At 33.9% G+C, this 14,814-nt stretch overlaps 1 pseudogene; it reads left to right on the top strand.

The window, feature by feature from the left end:
* The first annotated feature begins 747 nt into the window (after positions 1–747).
* LOC147287622 (uncharacterized) lies at positions 748–14,742 on the top strand (annotated as a pseudogene).
* Positions 14,743–14,814: the final 72 nt, after the last annotated feature.

The following is a 14,814-nucleotide window of genomic DNA, read 5'->3' as shown; positions in this document are numbered from 1 at the left end:
TTCAATTGCACTCCTTTTAATATTTTCAATGTACTTTTATATATATTTTTATTTGTATTTTCAAATCTACTCTTTATAACTTGAAACATTTTACCCAAAGGTGTTTGGTAAAATAATTAAAAGTGTTTATTTTCAAAATTGGAGTAAAAATAAACTGTTTTGGGGGGTTTCAAATAAGTAGATGGGAGTTTGCTTTCACATCAGGTTTTTCTCATAACTGTTTTAATTCACATCAATACCATATGTGAGACTAGAGATCACTCCTTCAACATATTTTGGTCTACAGCCTTGGGTTGGACCCATTGGTGCTTGGTATTTGTTGCTTTGGACCCAAATATGGTCCATGGATTTGGGATTGCATTGGAGATGGCCGTATAACACCTTTGAATCTTACACTCATTTAACATGACTTACTCTTTCTCTTTCCAATGGCTCCTTCACAAAATGTATCTATTTGTTGACAACATTTTAATCAAAAAGAAAATACTAGTAAGGATATTATTTTAATAGGGTAATTTAATTCAATAAGTTTTTTTTAGCCTTCCCTCCCAAATAAGCTTTTTTGACCCTTTTACATTTGTTCGGACTAAAATACCCCTTATATATTATATGTAGACCGCATATTTGACAACGTACTAGACTAGAAATTCGACCAGTTGCTTCTTCTCTTCCAGCGACTGCGCATTCGACAACTAGAATAGAAATTCGACAATCTGATTCTCCTTTTCTGGCGATGATTGTACGGCGATGACGGCTGCAACTGATCAAAAAATGAAGAAGAAGACAAAGGTTGAAGAAGACGAGGAAGAGCAAGAAAAGGTTGTTCAAGTTCAAGCAGGGGGTTCTAGGTTTTCGAATCTGGACGACAATTTTTTTTCAAGGCAAAATAACCCATTTAGAGCAAACACCCAGATTTGAGAAAAAAAACGTAATCGATGCGTTGTCGACAAGACGAGGAGAAGGCACCACCTCGAACAACGATTGCTGGAGCTTTGCCTTGCCTTGAGTTCGATTGGATTGGCGGGAGAGAGGGAGAGAGAGGCCTTTACTCTCTGCAACGACACAAGTAAAAGATGCTTATTTTAGATTTGGGTTGAGAGAGAAGGGGAGAGAGAGAAAGAGAGGAGTTGATCGGTTGTTGGCTGGTGAAGGAGGTGGGAGGGTTTGGGTGGTGGTCCGACGAAGTAGCTGTTGCAGGAACACGACCGTCCGAGTTTCGAAGGCGAAGAGAAGAAGGTGGAATTTCTGGTCTACATATGATATATATAAGGGGTATTTTTGTTCGAACAAATGTAAAAGGGTTAAAAAAAAACTTCTTTGGGAGAGAAGGGTCAAAAAAACTTATTGTATATTAAAAATGGTTATTGAATTAAATTACCCATTTTAATAAGATACTTACCATACTATAGAAGTCTTTCTCTTTATGCTCTTTTAAAATTGTAAATAATGGTCACAGACTCACAGTTTACAAGTTATGACAAGGATCAATTAAGAGATGATTGACTACCGAAGCTAATATATCAGAAGTTGTATATGACTGATGTACTTGTTTTGTGTGCTAGACATACTGCATAAATATTTCATTTACCAAATTATCAAAGCTATATATGAAAAATGTACGTCCTACTAAGCCAAGCCTTTATCACTATACTTTTATAAACAATGACAAGTAATTTTCTAATCCAATTAAAACTATTAAAAGTGGAGTAATTACTTCAAACAAAATCATACTTTGACTCACAAGTCACAAACGCAACCCTGTCCTCCAGATGGAGATTGAAAGTTGGCACAAACATTGAAAGTTATTTGACCCCACAGTTTAGACCACACCACCTCCACCAGTGTGCATGCCTGTTTCATTCTTCACTACAGTATATATAATTGTAAAATCATGAAAAGTTTTTCACAAATTGTAAATTCTCAAAAATATACATTCAGAGATTGTTGATTTATTTGCACAAACCATTACATTTTACACTAAAAAGGGATATTTCTCAATAAGAACATGCATGTGATTAGGTTGAGTCGAGATGTTAGACGTGAACCGAATCCCATGCTATCTGGCTTGTTATTAATGGCCACAAATTTTGTATTATATGGTAATCCCGCTTAGTTATACTAGTCTCGCAGCACCACCGACCCTCAAACAGTCAAACAGTCAAACTAGTCAATGGATGGACACGTTACATCAAAAGAAGACCTAACCTTATTGAGAAATATCTCTTTTTAGTGTAAAATGTAATGGTTTGTGCAAACAAATCAACAATCTCTGAATCTATATTTTTGAGAAATTACAATTAATTTGTGAAAAACTTATATATATATATATTAAGAACATGCATGTGATTAGGTTGAGTCGAGATGTTAGACGTGAACCTAATCCCATGCTATCTCAAATGCATATTTCTAAATCTGGCTTGTTATTAATGGCCACAAATTTTGTATTATATGGTAATCCCACTTAGTTATACTAGTCTCGCAGCACCACCGACCCTCAAACAGTCAAACTAGTCATTTGATGGACACGTTACATCAAAAGAAGACCTAACCTTATTGAGAAATATCCCTTTTTAGTGTAAAATGTAATGGTTTTTGCAAACAAATATACAATCTCTGAATGTATATATATATTTTTATTACAGGGAAGGTGGGGTTCGAACTTGAGTGTGTAGAGGGGAGCTTTTGTCCTCGACCATATATGTTAGACGTCTAACATACGATATATATATATAATTCGTATGCGGTTAACTACGACGTTGATAACAGTGGAAATCGAATATCAAGTCTTACCTATACAGCCAGGGGCTGATCCAATTCAGGACTAGGGGGCTCAAGCCCCCATTCACTTACAAAAAAAAATTTTGTATATATTTATTAAATGACAACAAAGTCCCCTCTAATAAATGACCAAAAGCCCCATGTATTGTAAACAAAAAAAGCATTATTGATCGTTCTTTTGAAAGAAAGAACGAGAGAGACAGAGTCACATACTCTGAGTGTGAGAGAGAGAGAGAGAGAGAGAGAGAGAAAAAAAAAAAAAAGAGAGAGAGAGTCAGAAGACTACCTCGGCGGTAGCGACTAGCGAGGGCTTGGGTGCAGAGAGGGCTTGAAGGCTTTGATGAGTGGTTGAGCTATAACATGGTTGTATACATAAATAATGATATCTTGGAGGAGATTGATAATGATACAATCATGAAAACATTTCAAAAGATGAAAACTCGTAGAGGCTAATTATAAATGTACGTATGAAGTATGAACTTTATAAATAAAATATTGAATTTTTGTGGTAATTGTAATGCTATATATTTTTTATTATCTTTGTTATTTTTATCTTTTAAAAAGATTATTTAGAAGCCCCCCTGGACTAATTTCCTAAATCCGCCGTTGTGTACAGTGATACTGTAAATTAAATTTTGTGTACTTTTCATACAAAGATATATTGATCCATAATCGCTAGATTTTTTAAGCTTTAATTTTTGAATTTTGGGTTATCATATAAACCTTTAGAGTTAAATTTTAAAGAGCGATTCTACAATGAAATCAAAATGTGGAAGAAAAAAAGTAGATACCCTTACATCTAGTAGTTGAAATACTAAAGTGTCCATCGATTGGTCTTCCTATAGATTGATCGGTGAGGTTATCTACATTGTTGATAGCCGCTTTAGATCATATTTTCTATGTATATATATGTATATACATATGCAGGGTGCTCAAATATTATTTGGTATATACATAGAAGAGATGATCCAAAGATACTATCAACAATCCAAATAACCTTGCCGATATCGATCCATGAGGGAGGCAGATCGGTTGATAAATATGTTAGTATAATTAAGTTTACAAAAAAGTAACCACCGTTTACCACACGGTGTCATCTTATAATTAATTCGAACTGTCTATTTTTCAATTAAAAACCTACTAAAGATGATTCTTGCAAAAAAAAAAAAAAAAACACAACCAAATCGGAAACCATTTGATGATTATCTAACTGTGATCCAATTTTATATACATACAATATATAGGAAAAACTTCAAAAGAGGGATCCCTTTTGATCATAGTCAAATGAGATTGATGCGAGCTTCCATGCAATCCCTTAAATATGCTGACAAATCAAAAACCATTAGGACATTTAATTGTAACAAATAAATAAACAAACACAATATTTCCGATAAATATTGAAATGATCACCACTTGATAATTACGGGCCTTTTATTTGTCTATATATATTTGTGCCAGAAATGATCCATGATCGAATTAAAACTTAAAAAAAGTATACAATCTTGGTCATCAAAATGAAAAGCGGAGTGAGCCAATTTTTCTATTGTTTTCTTAGACCGAAACATAATTGAGAGGCTGTTGATTAATTTGTTTGTTCAAAAAAGGCTATTCTTCACCAGTACTGTGAGGTCGTTTTTTAACCTAACGTGACTATCCATTAATTATTCGTTATGGTACCAAACTATTCGTTATTAGTTTATTGCTAGTAGTGGTCCAGGGATAGTACCAAACTACTATAATCTTGTATTGATGAAACCGAACTATATATTGGCAGGTATATATCTTAGGCTTGCAGTTGACACATGATTTGCAGCTAGGTAATGTCAATGTCATACTGGAAATATGGACTTAGCCAATGTGGTCAGAAGGGTCAATGAACCCTCCCCCTCCTTTATTGTTCACATTTGGTCTTCCAAAATTGATTTTTGAGATAGCCTGTTTCTGCATGTGAACATGATACCCCTAGCTAATAACATGTACGTGACTGTACGTATAGGTTCACGTCTGAACTTGACATATATGTTCCTAATAACATGTGACTTGTTCATCTGTCTTTTTTATTTTCTTCTTTTTTGTTAAATATTTTTTTGGTGAAATTATTCATTGATAATGAATCATCAATATATTATGGTGGAGAAATTTTGGTATTTGTTAAAAAGGTCCTTTAGATGTGCTTCCATTTTCTCAATCAGTAGTGTTACATATACCACATTTTTATATCATAATTTCATACCACTTTATGTGGCAACTTACATGTCATTTATACGTTGGATACTAAAAAATAAAAATAAAAACCCAAAAAGGAAAAGAAAAAGTTTGTCCAATAAAGTAATGACACGTCAGATGGTATAAAAATGTGGTATAAAAATGTGGTAAGTATAGCATTATTCTTTCTCAATACCACATTTTAGAATAGGCCCATCAGCTAGTCAGCCTAGTCTAACGTTTTTAGATTTTGTTTTTTTTTGTTTTTCTGATGTCAGATAATAGTTTGGGTATGTATTAATTTGTTGATATTTACGGAATATGTCATGCCCCCTTATTAGGTAATCAAATACGTTTATTAAGTTTGTTTGTAAAACTCGTAGAATTACAACACCCTAAAATCAGGCCTAAAATTGTACAGAACCCGTATAATTAGCAAAACCCCCTAAATCTTGCGATTGCAAGAATCAACTAGTACTCCCATAGTAGACGAGTGAATTTATGGTAACTACATGTTTATTACGGCATCTACAATTGGGAAAGTGAAGTTGCAATTATGAGTTAGAACATCAAATTTTATGGGTTTTGAGGTTTGATACGGTGGAGATTTCTGGGTCGTGCATTTGACACCTACAGTGGATTTTTGTGTTTGATAACCTATGGCTAAGATACTTGATATATATGTTTGCAGGAGAAAAGTTGTTTGAAATTCTTAAGTTGGTTTTATCCCCACCATTTTTGACAATTTTTTTATTATTACTATTTGGTCTGTCACCACATGTACTACTATCCTATACCCCATATATTCCATAATTTTTGGCAAAAATTTGTTACCCACAGTTCATGTAAATAAAAATGTGTTACCTACATGCAGTTCAGTCAATGATAGCACCCTCCATTGACTTTTAAAAAATTGCAAGCTAGTTGAACTTGTGCAATTATTAACCTAAAGAATAGGTGAGGATGAAAGTTTAATGATGTTTGCAAAATATAAATGACGTTTCTTCTTAATATCTGAACGTTGGTCGTAATACACACTACAAAAAAAGATTAAGCTTAGGCCCCAAGTAAGAATTTGTTGCCTAATGTTTTGGGTGACGAAATCACGCTCAAATTTCGTCGCACTAGACCTTAAATAGGGGTTACCTTGGGAGACGAATTTTGTTTGTCTCCCCTGGTTGCTTTGGGCGACGAATTTGGTTTGTCTCCCAAAGATACTTTAGGCGACGAACCATGATTTCGTCGCCCAAAGCTACCTTGGGAGACAAATTTGGTTAGTCTCCCAAGATAGCAAATTCATCTCCTAAGGTAGATTTGAGCCACGACGGCATCATGATTTCATTGCCTAAAGTACCTTTGGGAGACGAACCAAATTCATCTCCCAAAGTTTTTTATTATTTTTATTTTTTATTATTTTTAAGCTTTTTATCCAAAACTATATAACTCAATTTTATATTTATATTCAAGCTTTGCTAAGACATCTAACTTCTTAATATTGATTTTAGTTCCTACAACTTAGTCTTTGAGAGAGATCATCTATGACATTTAATAAAGGTATAAAACTAGAGATGTGAATATTCTTGTAGATAAATTGATTTATTTAGGTTGTAGAGAGCTGAAAAAATAATAGATATGGAGAGAAAAATAAATCTGAAAAAATAGAGGAATAGATGGAGATAGAAAGCAAAAGAGAGAGTGAAGTGAACGAAATCCAATGGAAAATCTAAATGAAGAGAGGGGTATTATAAAAATATTATATGATTTTTCTATTCTCTATTGTTTGAATCATAAATGAGCATTTAGATGAGAGAGAGAGAGAGAGAGAGAGAGAGAGAGAGAGAGAGAGAGAGAGAGATGTGGAATGTGGAAGAGAAGGATAGGTGACGGAGGGTGAGTGGGTATTTGCCATTAGTAAAGTTTAAAGAGTTCAGAAAAAAAAAATTAAAACTCAAAATCATTGTGCACCCTTGGATCCAAGGAATAAAATTTCGAGTTTCGAGGAAATTTCGACGAAAATTTCGAAGATTTTTAAATTTCGACAGAAATTAGACGGAAACGATGGAAATTACTATCAAAATACGGAAATTTTGAATAAAACTTTACCATATGTTTATTTAACATATTATCTACTATATTGATAAAAAATATTGAAGAAACCAAATTATATAGTAGGTTTCATGTGATATAAGATGAATATAATGCGCGCTGAAGACAAATACTGTTAAAAAAATAGTTCACTAATTAATAATTACATAAATTTGATTGAACAAACATCTCAGAGTTTGTGTAATTTATTTTCCAGTTTTTCATAAATGAAAAGAACTTTTGAGAGCTTTGGATTATTATTATTTGTGTTTGTTTTAGTTCCATTATTACTTACATTGGGAATTTCAAAGACGAAATTCTTTGAAGGGGGATGGATTGTGAGACTCCTTTGAAGTTGAAGGGGGTAGATTGTGAAACCCCGTATTTTTTCAAGTTTTATTTTGAAAAATATTTTAAATATTTTAAAAATTTATTTGAGAAATAAAATATTTTAGGTTAATTCTATAACTTTTGTTTTAAATTCGTTTGACCCGTTCTTTGCCCTTTTGAACTATTGGGCTTTTGACTTCGATTAGTACGTAAATTGTTGAAAAGGTCTCGAACACCCGAATATGTGAGCTCAAACTATGTATTAATCGAAACTACGATTTGAGATATATGAGCATTTGAAATAATTAATGGACATTTTCGTAAATTTATAAACATGAATTTTAAAAACCCAAAATCAAATTGTTTATGTTAATTTCTCTCTCCACATTATCAATGCACGCAACCCACACTACCCACCCTGATCTCATTCTCTCTTCTCTCTCCTCCCTTTTTTTTTTTTTCCTTCTCCCTTCTCTTTTTTTTTCTTCCTTTCTCTCATTTCCTCTATCAGTAACTCCATCCCCCACCTACACCGACCACTAGCCCACCAGCCCACTATCTCTCTCTCTCTCTCTCTCTCTCTCTCTCTCACAGTATCTTCATCCCTTCAGCTGCGCCGACCACCAGCCCACCCTCATCTCTTTCTCCCAGCTCTCGCCCTCTGTCGTCGCCCCCTGCCGCCGAAACCCACCAAAACCCAGCCCCTCCTTTCTTCCTCCACATCTTCAGCTCCTCCCAAATCCCAACCTCCCCAAAACCCAAAATTCCCACCCAACCGAAAATTTTGACGAAATTTTGAGAATTTCGGTGAAATCATCGAAATCCAGACGAAATTTTGTTGGTTTAGTGTTACAATTTTCATACCTCAAAAAATTGAAAATTTCGGGGAAATTTCGCTGAAATTTACGAAACTTAAATCCTTGCTTGGATCCAATTATATATATAATTTATAATACAAATGTTATTTGCATCCATATAAGAAGTGCAATAGGACAATGTTATTTACATTTATTCAAAAAAGTGAGAGTGTGGAAAAGGGAGCGTTTAATATTTTTGTCTTAAAAAATGATAATACAGTTTTATATATCGAACTTGTAGTTGGTCTAGATACGAAAATGAGGTTAGTGTTGTCACCAAGTTGGTGGGCAGTTGGGCACATCCCTTTCAGTCATGGTCTTTGTAATTGTAGCTAACCAGAGTGCTGAGTGCAGCTAAGCTTCATCATGGTGAGATCAAACTTTAACTATAAAGTTGTTGAAACCTCGATAAGAACTATGACATATAGGAAACGTAGGACGCTTAATTAATGTTTTATACTTTGATTTGATATAGATTTAGCTACAATCGCATAAGCTGGGTCCACTTGTGTGACCAAGTCAAGTGTTGAACCTTGTATATAAGAGTCGGCCCCACATTCTAATGTTTTGGAACAAATAGTCAATGGTAGTGTATTATTGTTACTATGGCCAGCACTATACCCTTCTCAAATAGTCAAAGGGAAGGTTTCTTCTATTTGGCCGATTGATATGTTATTATTTGCAACGATATATGATCACGTGACTTGATGTTATTGTCATATTTGCATAGAATAATAGTAAAAATTAGTTATGCTGCTGTTTAATCTTTCTCTTTTAAATTTGAACAAGGATAAAATAAAATAGGGAGTAGAGTGTCTTAATATTGGTGCTATAATTGTGCCCTAATGGCATAATATTGTCACCTACGTTTTTACAAAGACTATTTTAACCTTTTCTAAAATCTTGCAAACTAAATTTAGATTAAAAAAAAAAAAAACTAAAAATGTTTCGACCAAAAAAATTCCACCCGCAAAACTTTTGAACCCTAACATCCTCTCCAACCAAATCTACTATATTGGAAGGAATCTTTTCAACTCATTCACTATTTTTATTAAGGTAAGAGCTATATGGCTGATTATCAAATCACACAACATGCACCAATCTCACACAATATAAAAAGACAATTTCCTTCAATTTTAGGGATTAGGAGAAGACGAAGGGTCATTTTAGGACAGAGAAGTAATGAGAGGAATTAAATTGATTTGTACTATATATAAGATTTAGGTTGGATAAAATAGTCTTTTAACAATAATGATATTAATATTATGAGATAATGTGTGCAAAATAATTTTGCCACATCAGATATTATGGCACATAAATCTTGTGCCCTATTAGGGCACAAAATCTTTTCCCAAATAAAATTCTAACTCTTATATGCTCCTCAACTCGCATTGATCACTAATTTAGCAACATTCAATTATTTGTTTTTTGGCCAGGAGCAACATTCAATTATTAGTCATATATATATATATATATATATATATGAGCAGAATGTATCCAAATCATCAAAATTATAAGATAGTGATTGGTCTAGAGTTGTTAAGCTGATTCATTGTGTATATTTAATTAAAAGTTTCTGTTGGCCTCCCTCAACCACATTAGCAACCAAAAATCCTCACACCTTACAACTTAATTTAGGGACCACTGTTTTGTTGTTTCCTTTTCTGTCACTGCAGAAAATTTTGCTTCACCCTTTTGAAACAAAAAAAAAAAAGGGTTATATGGGTTGTAAAATATGGGTTTGGTAGAGGTGAACTTAAGTAGATGTGTTAGTTAATAATGTATTTATGGGACTGGTCTAATTCAAATGTGAAATGTCATACCAACTGCAATAGGTTATAGGGGCATGGATAAGATATTCATATATAGGTGAGCTACTTATAGCCCCTCCCAACACGTACCATTCATCTTATAATTGGGTATTAGTAATTAAATTGCTCAGTAGGTAGTACTTACTAGCTTCTTGGTTGATATCTTAATATACATGGAAAAAGAAAGCCTATCTATATGTGGTAAAGGTCAACTACTTTGTACTACTATTACATATATATCAAATATTTGTTGAGTATCTCTAACACACTAGCCAGTAAAATTAAGGGTTGGTGATGTGATCATTAATTAAATCCCTTCTGATACCTAATCCCTTTCTACAGATTTTGTTAATGATTAGTTTGTTTGGAAGATTGTTTTTCTTTAGATTTTCACTGTCCTTAATTAATTACCTTTCTCTTTTCAGTACGTAAATCAATTAACAATATCGATAAATATCACATTAATTAGGTCTATATTTAACCACTTTTAGAAAACCTTTCTAGCTAGGTTACTTAGTTAATAATAACAAATTAACAATGCATATGGCACTTTGAAAAAAATTCAACTGGCTGCATGCATGCATGTTAAAAAAAATTCATCTGATAAAACGGCCACCAACCATGAATGTCTCTAAAATAACCGACATTTTTAATTTACAACCAACATTTAGTGGGTAATTTTACCATGAATGTCGAAAATAGACATTTTTTTCATTAGCCCTATATATTACAGCACATGAGTGTAAACAAAAAATGTTTACAATATGATCATGTATAATATTCTAAAACTTATTACAGTACAATTAAGTTGAACAACCTTAAATTTGAGGATATATGTATATATTTTTATTAATTATTATCCTTATAATAAAATTTTAATTGAGATTTGAAGGCATAGATCATAAAGTAATTTTTTTTTTTCTATATCACCGTAACATCACGTGATGTGTTGATATAATAATTTCGTAGCACATACGACAGAAAAAAAATAGATATCGACAAAAGAAAAGTCTGTTACAATTTCTTTACATTATTACATATATGTACTTTAATTGAACGTATGATGGAAGAATGTGAATGAAAGATATAACATCATACATTCATACCATACATTAAACCATCGGAAAAATGTTTGGAACAGTAGAATTAAAAAGTTACATACACACACTGCATTTACTAGCCATATGGTAAACCGTAAACAACATCTCTAGTAGAGGAATAAGACCAATATATCCCTACAATAATGCAATAATTAGTTAGTTTTGCATCAACTAGTTATTAGTCAATATACATAGTAGTATTCTCTTTTTTCATTTGTTAGATGATTTCACTTTATTAAATTAAGATATGTGAGTAAACAAAAAAATAAATTCATAACACCTTTTTAGTATATTAATTTAGAATTACGTACATTCATTCATTTATAACTTTCACATTTATAATAAATACCTGAAATAAGTGAAAACAAATACAACAGAGAATCAAAGTCCACGTACTATATATATATATATATATATATATATATATATATCACCACCCGTATAGATGACTAATTAAAACTCCTTAAACATTAAGCAAGCGAAAAGCTTGGATAATATATTGGCTAACATATTAACCATATTGCATGCAAATGAATCAAGTAGTCACCATATTTCCAAGTTGAGATCAGCTGCCAAAGTTTCAAAGTAACATTGATCGAGTCAAAAGATTTATATTCAAATTTTGGAAGATAAAATGATTAAATAGTCAAAGGTGGAATCATTTCCAACTACTGAAATGTAACTTTGAGAAGGTCAACTCTATGGGTCATTCACATATTAATCTTTTTGTGTGCTAGGGAGTTCTATTGAAAAAACCTAATGGGGTGATTTAACACCCATGAGCAGCTCATTATTTCGAGGCATAACTGAATATGTTCTTTTAAATAATAAGTATGTGGTTTGTCAAGATAGGATTTGTGCTGCAATATTGCTACCAGCTGGTAAACAATAGTAATAAGTGATGCCATAACATCTTTTATTTGTCACATTCCTTCCATTATATTTAACTTCTTTCACTTTATCCAGGTTTCATCTTCTTTGAGGTGTTCAGAGCAGTCCAGTCCTGAAATGCATCATTCCTCTGAAGATGGCTCATGCCAGGAGCCAAAAGATCAACTATCAGAACCTAGTGGTGAAGCATCTTCTCTACAGTCCGTAGCTGAGGTATCTGTTAGTATTTCATGATCACAGAAAAAATTGTAGTCTATATGCTTATTCATTCTATTTTTGGTTAATGATGTACTCTCTCTCTCCCTCTCTGTCTCTCTCTCACCCTCCCTCCCTCCCTCTCTCTCCCTCTATTTCTTCCTCTCTCTCTCTCTCTGTTGATTATATGTGAAGTTATGTTCACAGAGCTTAAATGGTAAACCCATGGCATAACATTTTCCTGTGATTCTTTGTATCAGAATGCAGTGGACTCGGTTGCTATTTTCCATGATATGAAAATGTCTAAGAAGATGGATCCTAAATCTTTTCAACCTTCTGAGTTCAGGAAGCTTCCAAAAGGGATGCCCCCCAAGGGCCTCTGGGATCATCCTAATCAACTATCAGAGGAGATGGTTAGATGTATGAAAAATATATTCATATCTTTGGCTGATTCAGCTGTACCATCAAAATCATTGGCACAAGAGAGCCACTGCTCACCTCTATCACCACGAGGACATCTTTCCAATTCTTCATGGTGGTCATCATCTGAAAGGTCGATGATTTCATCATGGGTGCAGAGCCCACAGGTTGATGTACAGAGTAACTCTGAAGTATTAGCCTTAGAGAATGCCTGTGATCCCTACAGAGTTCGTGGGAAACTGAGTTGGGCGGACATAGGGAACTATGGATTAGCAACTGAAGTTTCTTGGATGTCAGTTGGGAAGAAGCAATTAGAATATGCTGCTGGGGCACTGAGGAGGTTCAGGTAAAATTTTATTCAACTCGTATGTTTTGAGTTTTTCTCATCTTCTCTTTGGCAGACTATACTAAACATTATGATGCTTATTATCCACTATTCTGAAAAATATAAAATATACTACAAATGGTCCTGATTTTGAAATGCCCTGAGAAATCTGCAGGCTTTACCTTTAGCTCGTTGTTGCTTTTTTTATCCCTCCACTTGGATAAAGTATTAATTCGAAGCATACCCAAGTTATTGATAGATCCCACATAATTCTCAAAAGAGTTGATACGTAACTATGAAGTCACAAAGATGTCAATTCACAATTCCAAAATAGCTCTCTTGCATTTGCTTTAAACTAATTGTTTCCGGAAACTATAATGTCGATTAAGGTCCCCCCATTCTAACTCACTTGAGTGGGCATCTGAGTCTCTCATAATGTAGATAGGTCAGACAAGTATAAACAATTGTAGAAGTTTTGAACCATAATCTTTGTCTTGGAATGCCTAACTTGTTGTTTGAATGTAGAGCTGATCAGGAAAGTTCTTTTTTCCTTTTTCTCTTCGAAAACTTTTTGTGAGCACAGAGTACTTGTCGAGCAACTGGCGAAGGTGAACCCTATCCATTTGAGTTGCAATGAGAGGCTTGCTTTCTGGATTAACTTGTATAATGCCCTGATTATGCATGTAAGTTTCCTCTATTTTCTTACGCGTGTAGTATGTGTTGCTTTGGTAAATTTTTCAAAGCATGCATACAAAAATCGTGGAGTTTATATGTCTCTGTGAACAGGCTTACTTGGCTTATGGAGTCCCTAGAAGTGATTTGAAGCTCTTCTCTTTGATGCAAAAGGTCTGATCTCTTAGATAATTCTTCTCTGTAATTTTGTATTTATCAAGGTCCAGATGACAGTGGAAAAATTATGCCAAGTTTTGTTATGTCATTGGATCTACAACTCAACAAAGACTTACTGGCTTTCATGCTTGGAGTGTATTCATTGGTGAGAATTCTACTTTTGCAGGCAGCTTATACTGTTGGGGGACATTCTTTCAGTGCAGCTGCTATTGAGTATGTGATTCTGAAGATGAAACCGCCACTCCATAGACCACAAATTGTATGAACTTTGCATAATGATCTCAATGATTTAACTTTTACTTTATTCCCTTAATATACTTCATTCCCTAACTGACATTTATAGTGAAAAATATCAGGCTTTGCTTCTTGCCCTTCACAAGCTGAGGGTCTCAGATGAGCAACGGAAGTCTGCAATCGATGTGCATGAACCCCCCGTAACCTTTGCTTTAAGCTGTGGAATGTACTCTTCACCAGCGGTAATTACTACAGTTCTGCAATGTGCTTAGGGATTGTTTAATTTGTATTCTCTTGAAAGTTGAACTGTATCTTGCATGTTTGACATGAAATAAATAAATGCAGGTAAGGATCTACACTGCTAAAACGTGAGGGAAGAGCTTCAGGAAGCACAGCGTGATTTTGTTCGAGCTTCAGTTGGGGTTAGCGGCAAGGGGAGGTTGTTGGTGCCAAAAATGCTGCACTGCTTTGCCAAAGGCTTTGTGGATGATTCAAACTTGGCTGTATGGATATCACATTACCTTTTACCCCACCAAGCTGCATTTGTTGAACAATGCATATCACAGAGGCGACAAAGTCTGCTAGGTTCACGTAACTGTGGCATTCTGCCATTTGATTCGCGCTTCCGTTACCTATTTCTGCCCAACAAAATTCCATCATGATAATGCCTGGTTATACACTCCTAAATACCTCGGATTAGTCAGTTCAGTTAGGGTCTTTCACCTCATAGACCT

The sequence above is a fragment of the Dryas octopetala genome, chromosome 4, assembly GCF_963921425.1.
Source record: "Dryas octopetala chromosome 4, drDryOcto1.1, whole genome shotgun sequence".
Classification (NCBI taxonomy): Eukaryota; Viridiplantae; Streptophyta; class Magnoliopsida; order Rosales; family Rosaceae; genus Dryas; species Dryas octopetala.
The sequence above is the reverse complement of the archived record's forward strand: the minus strand, read 5'-3'. Positions and strand labels throughout refer to the sequence as shown.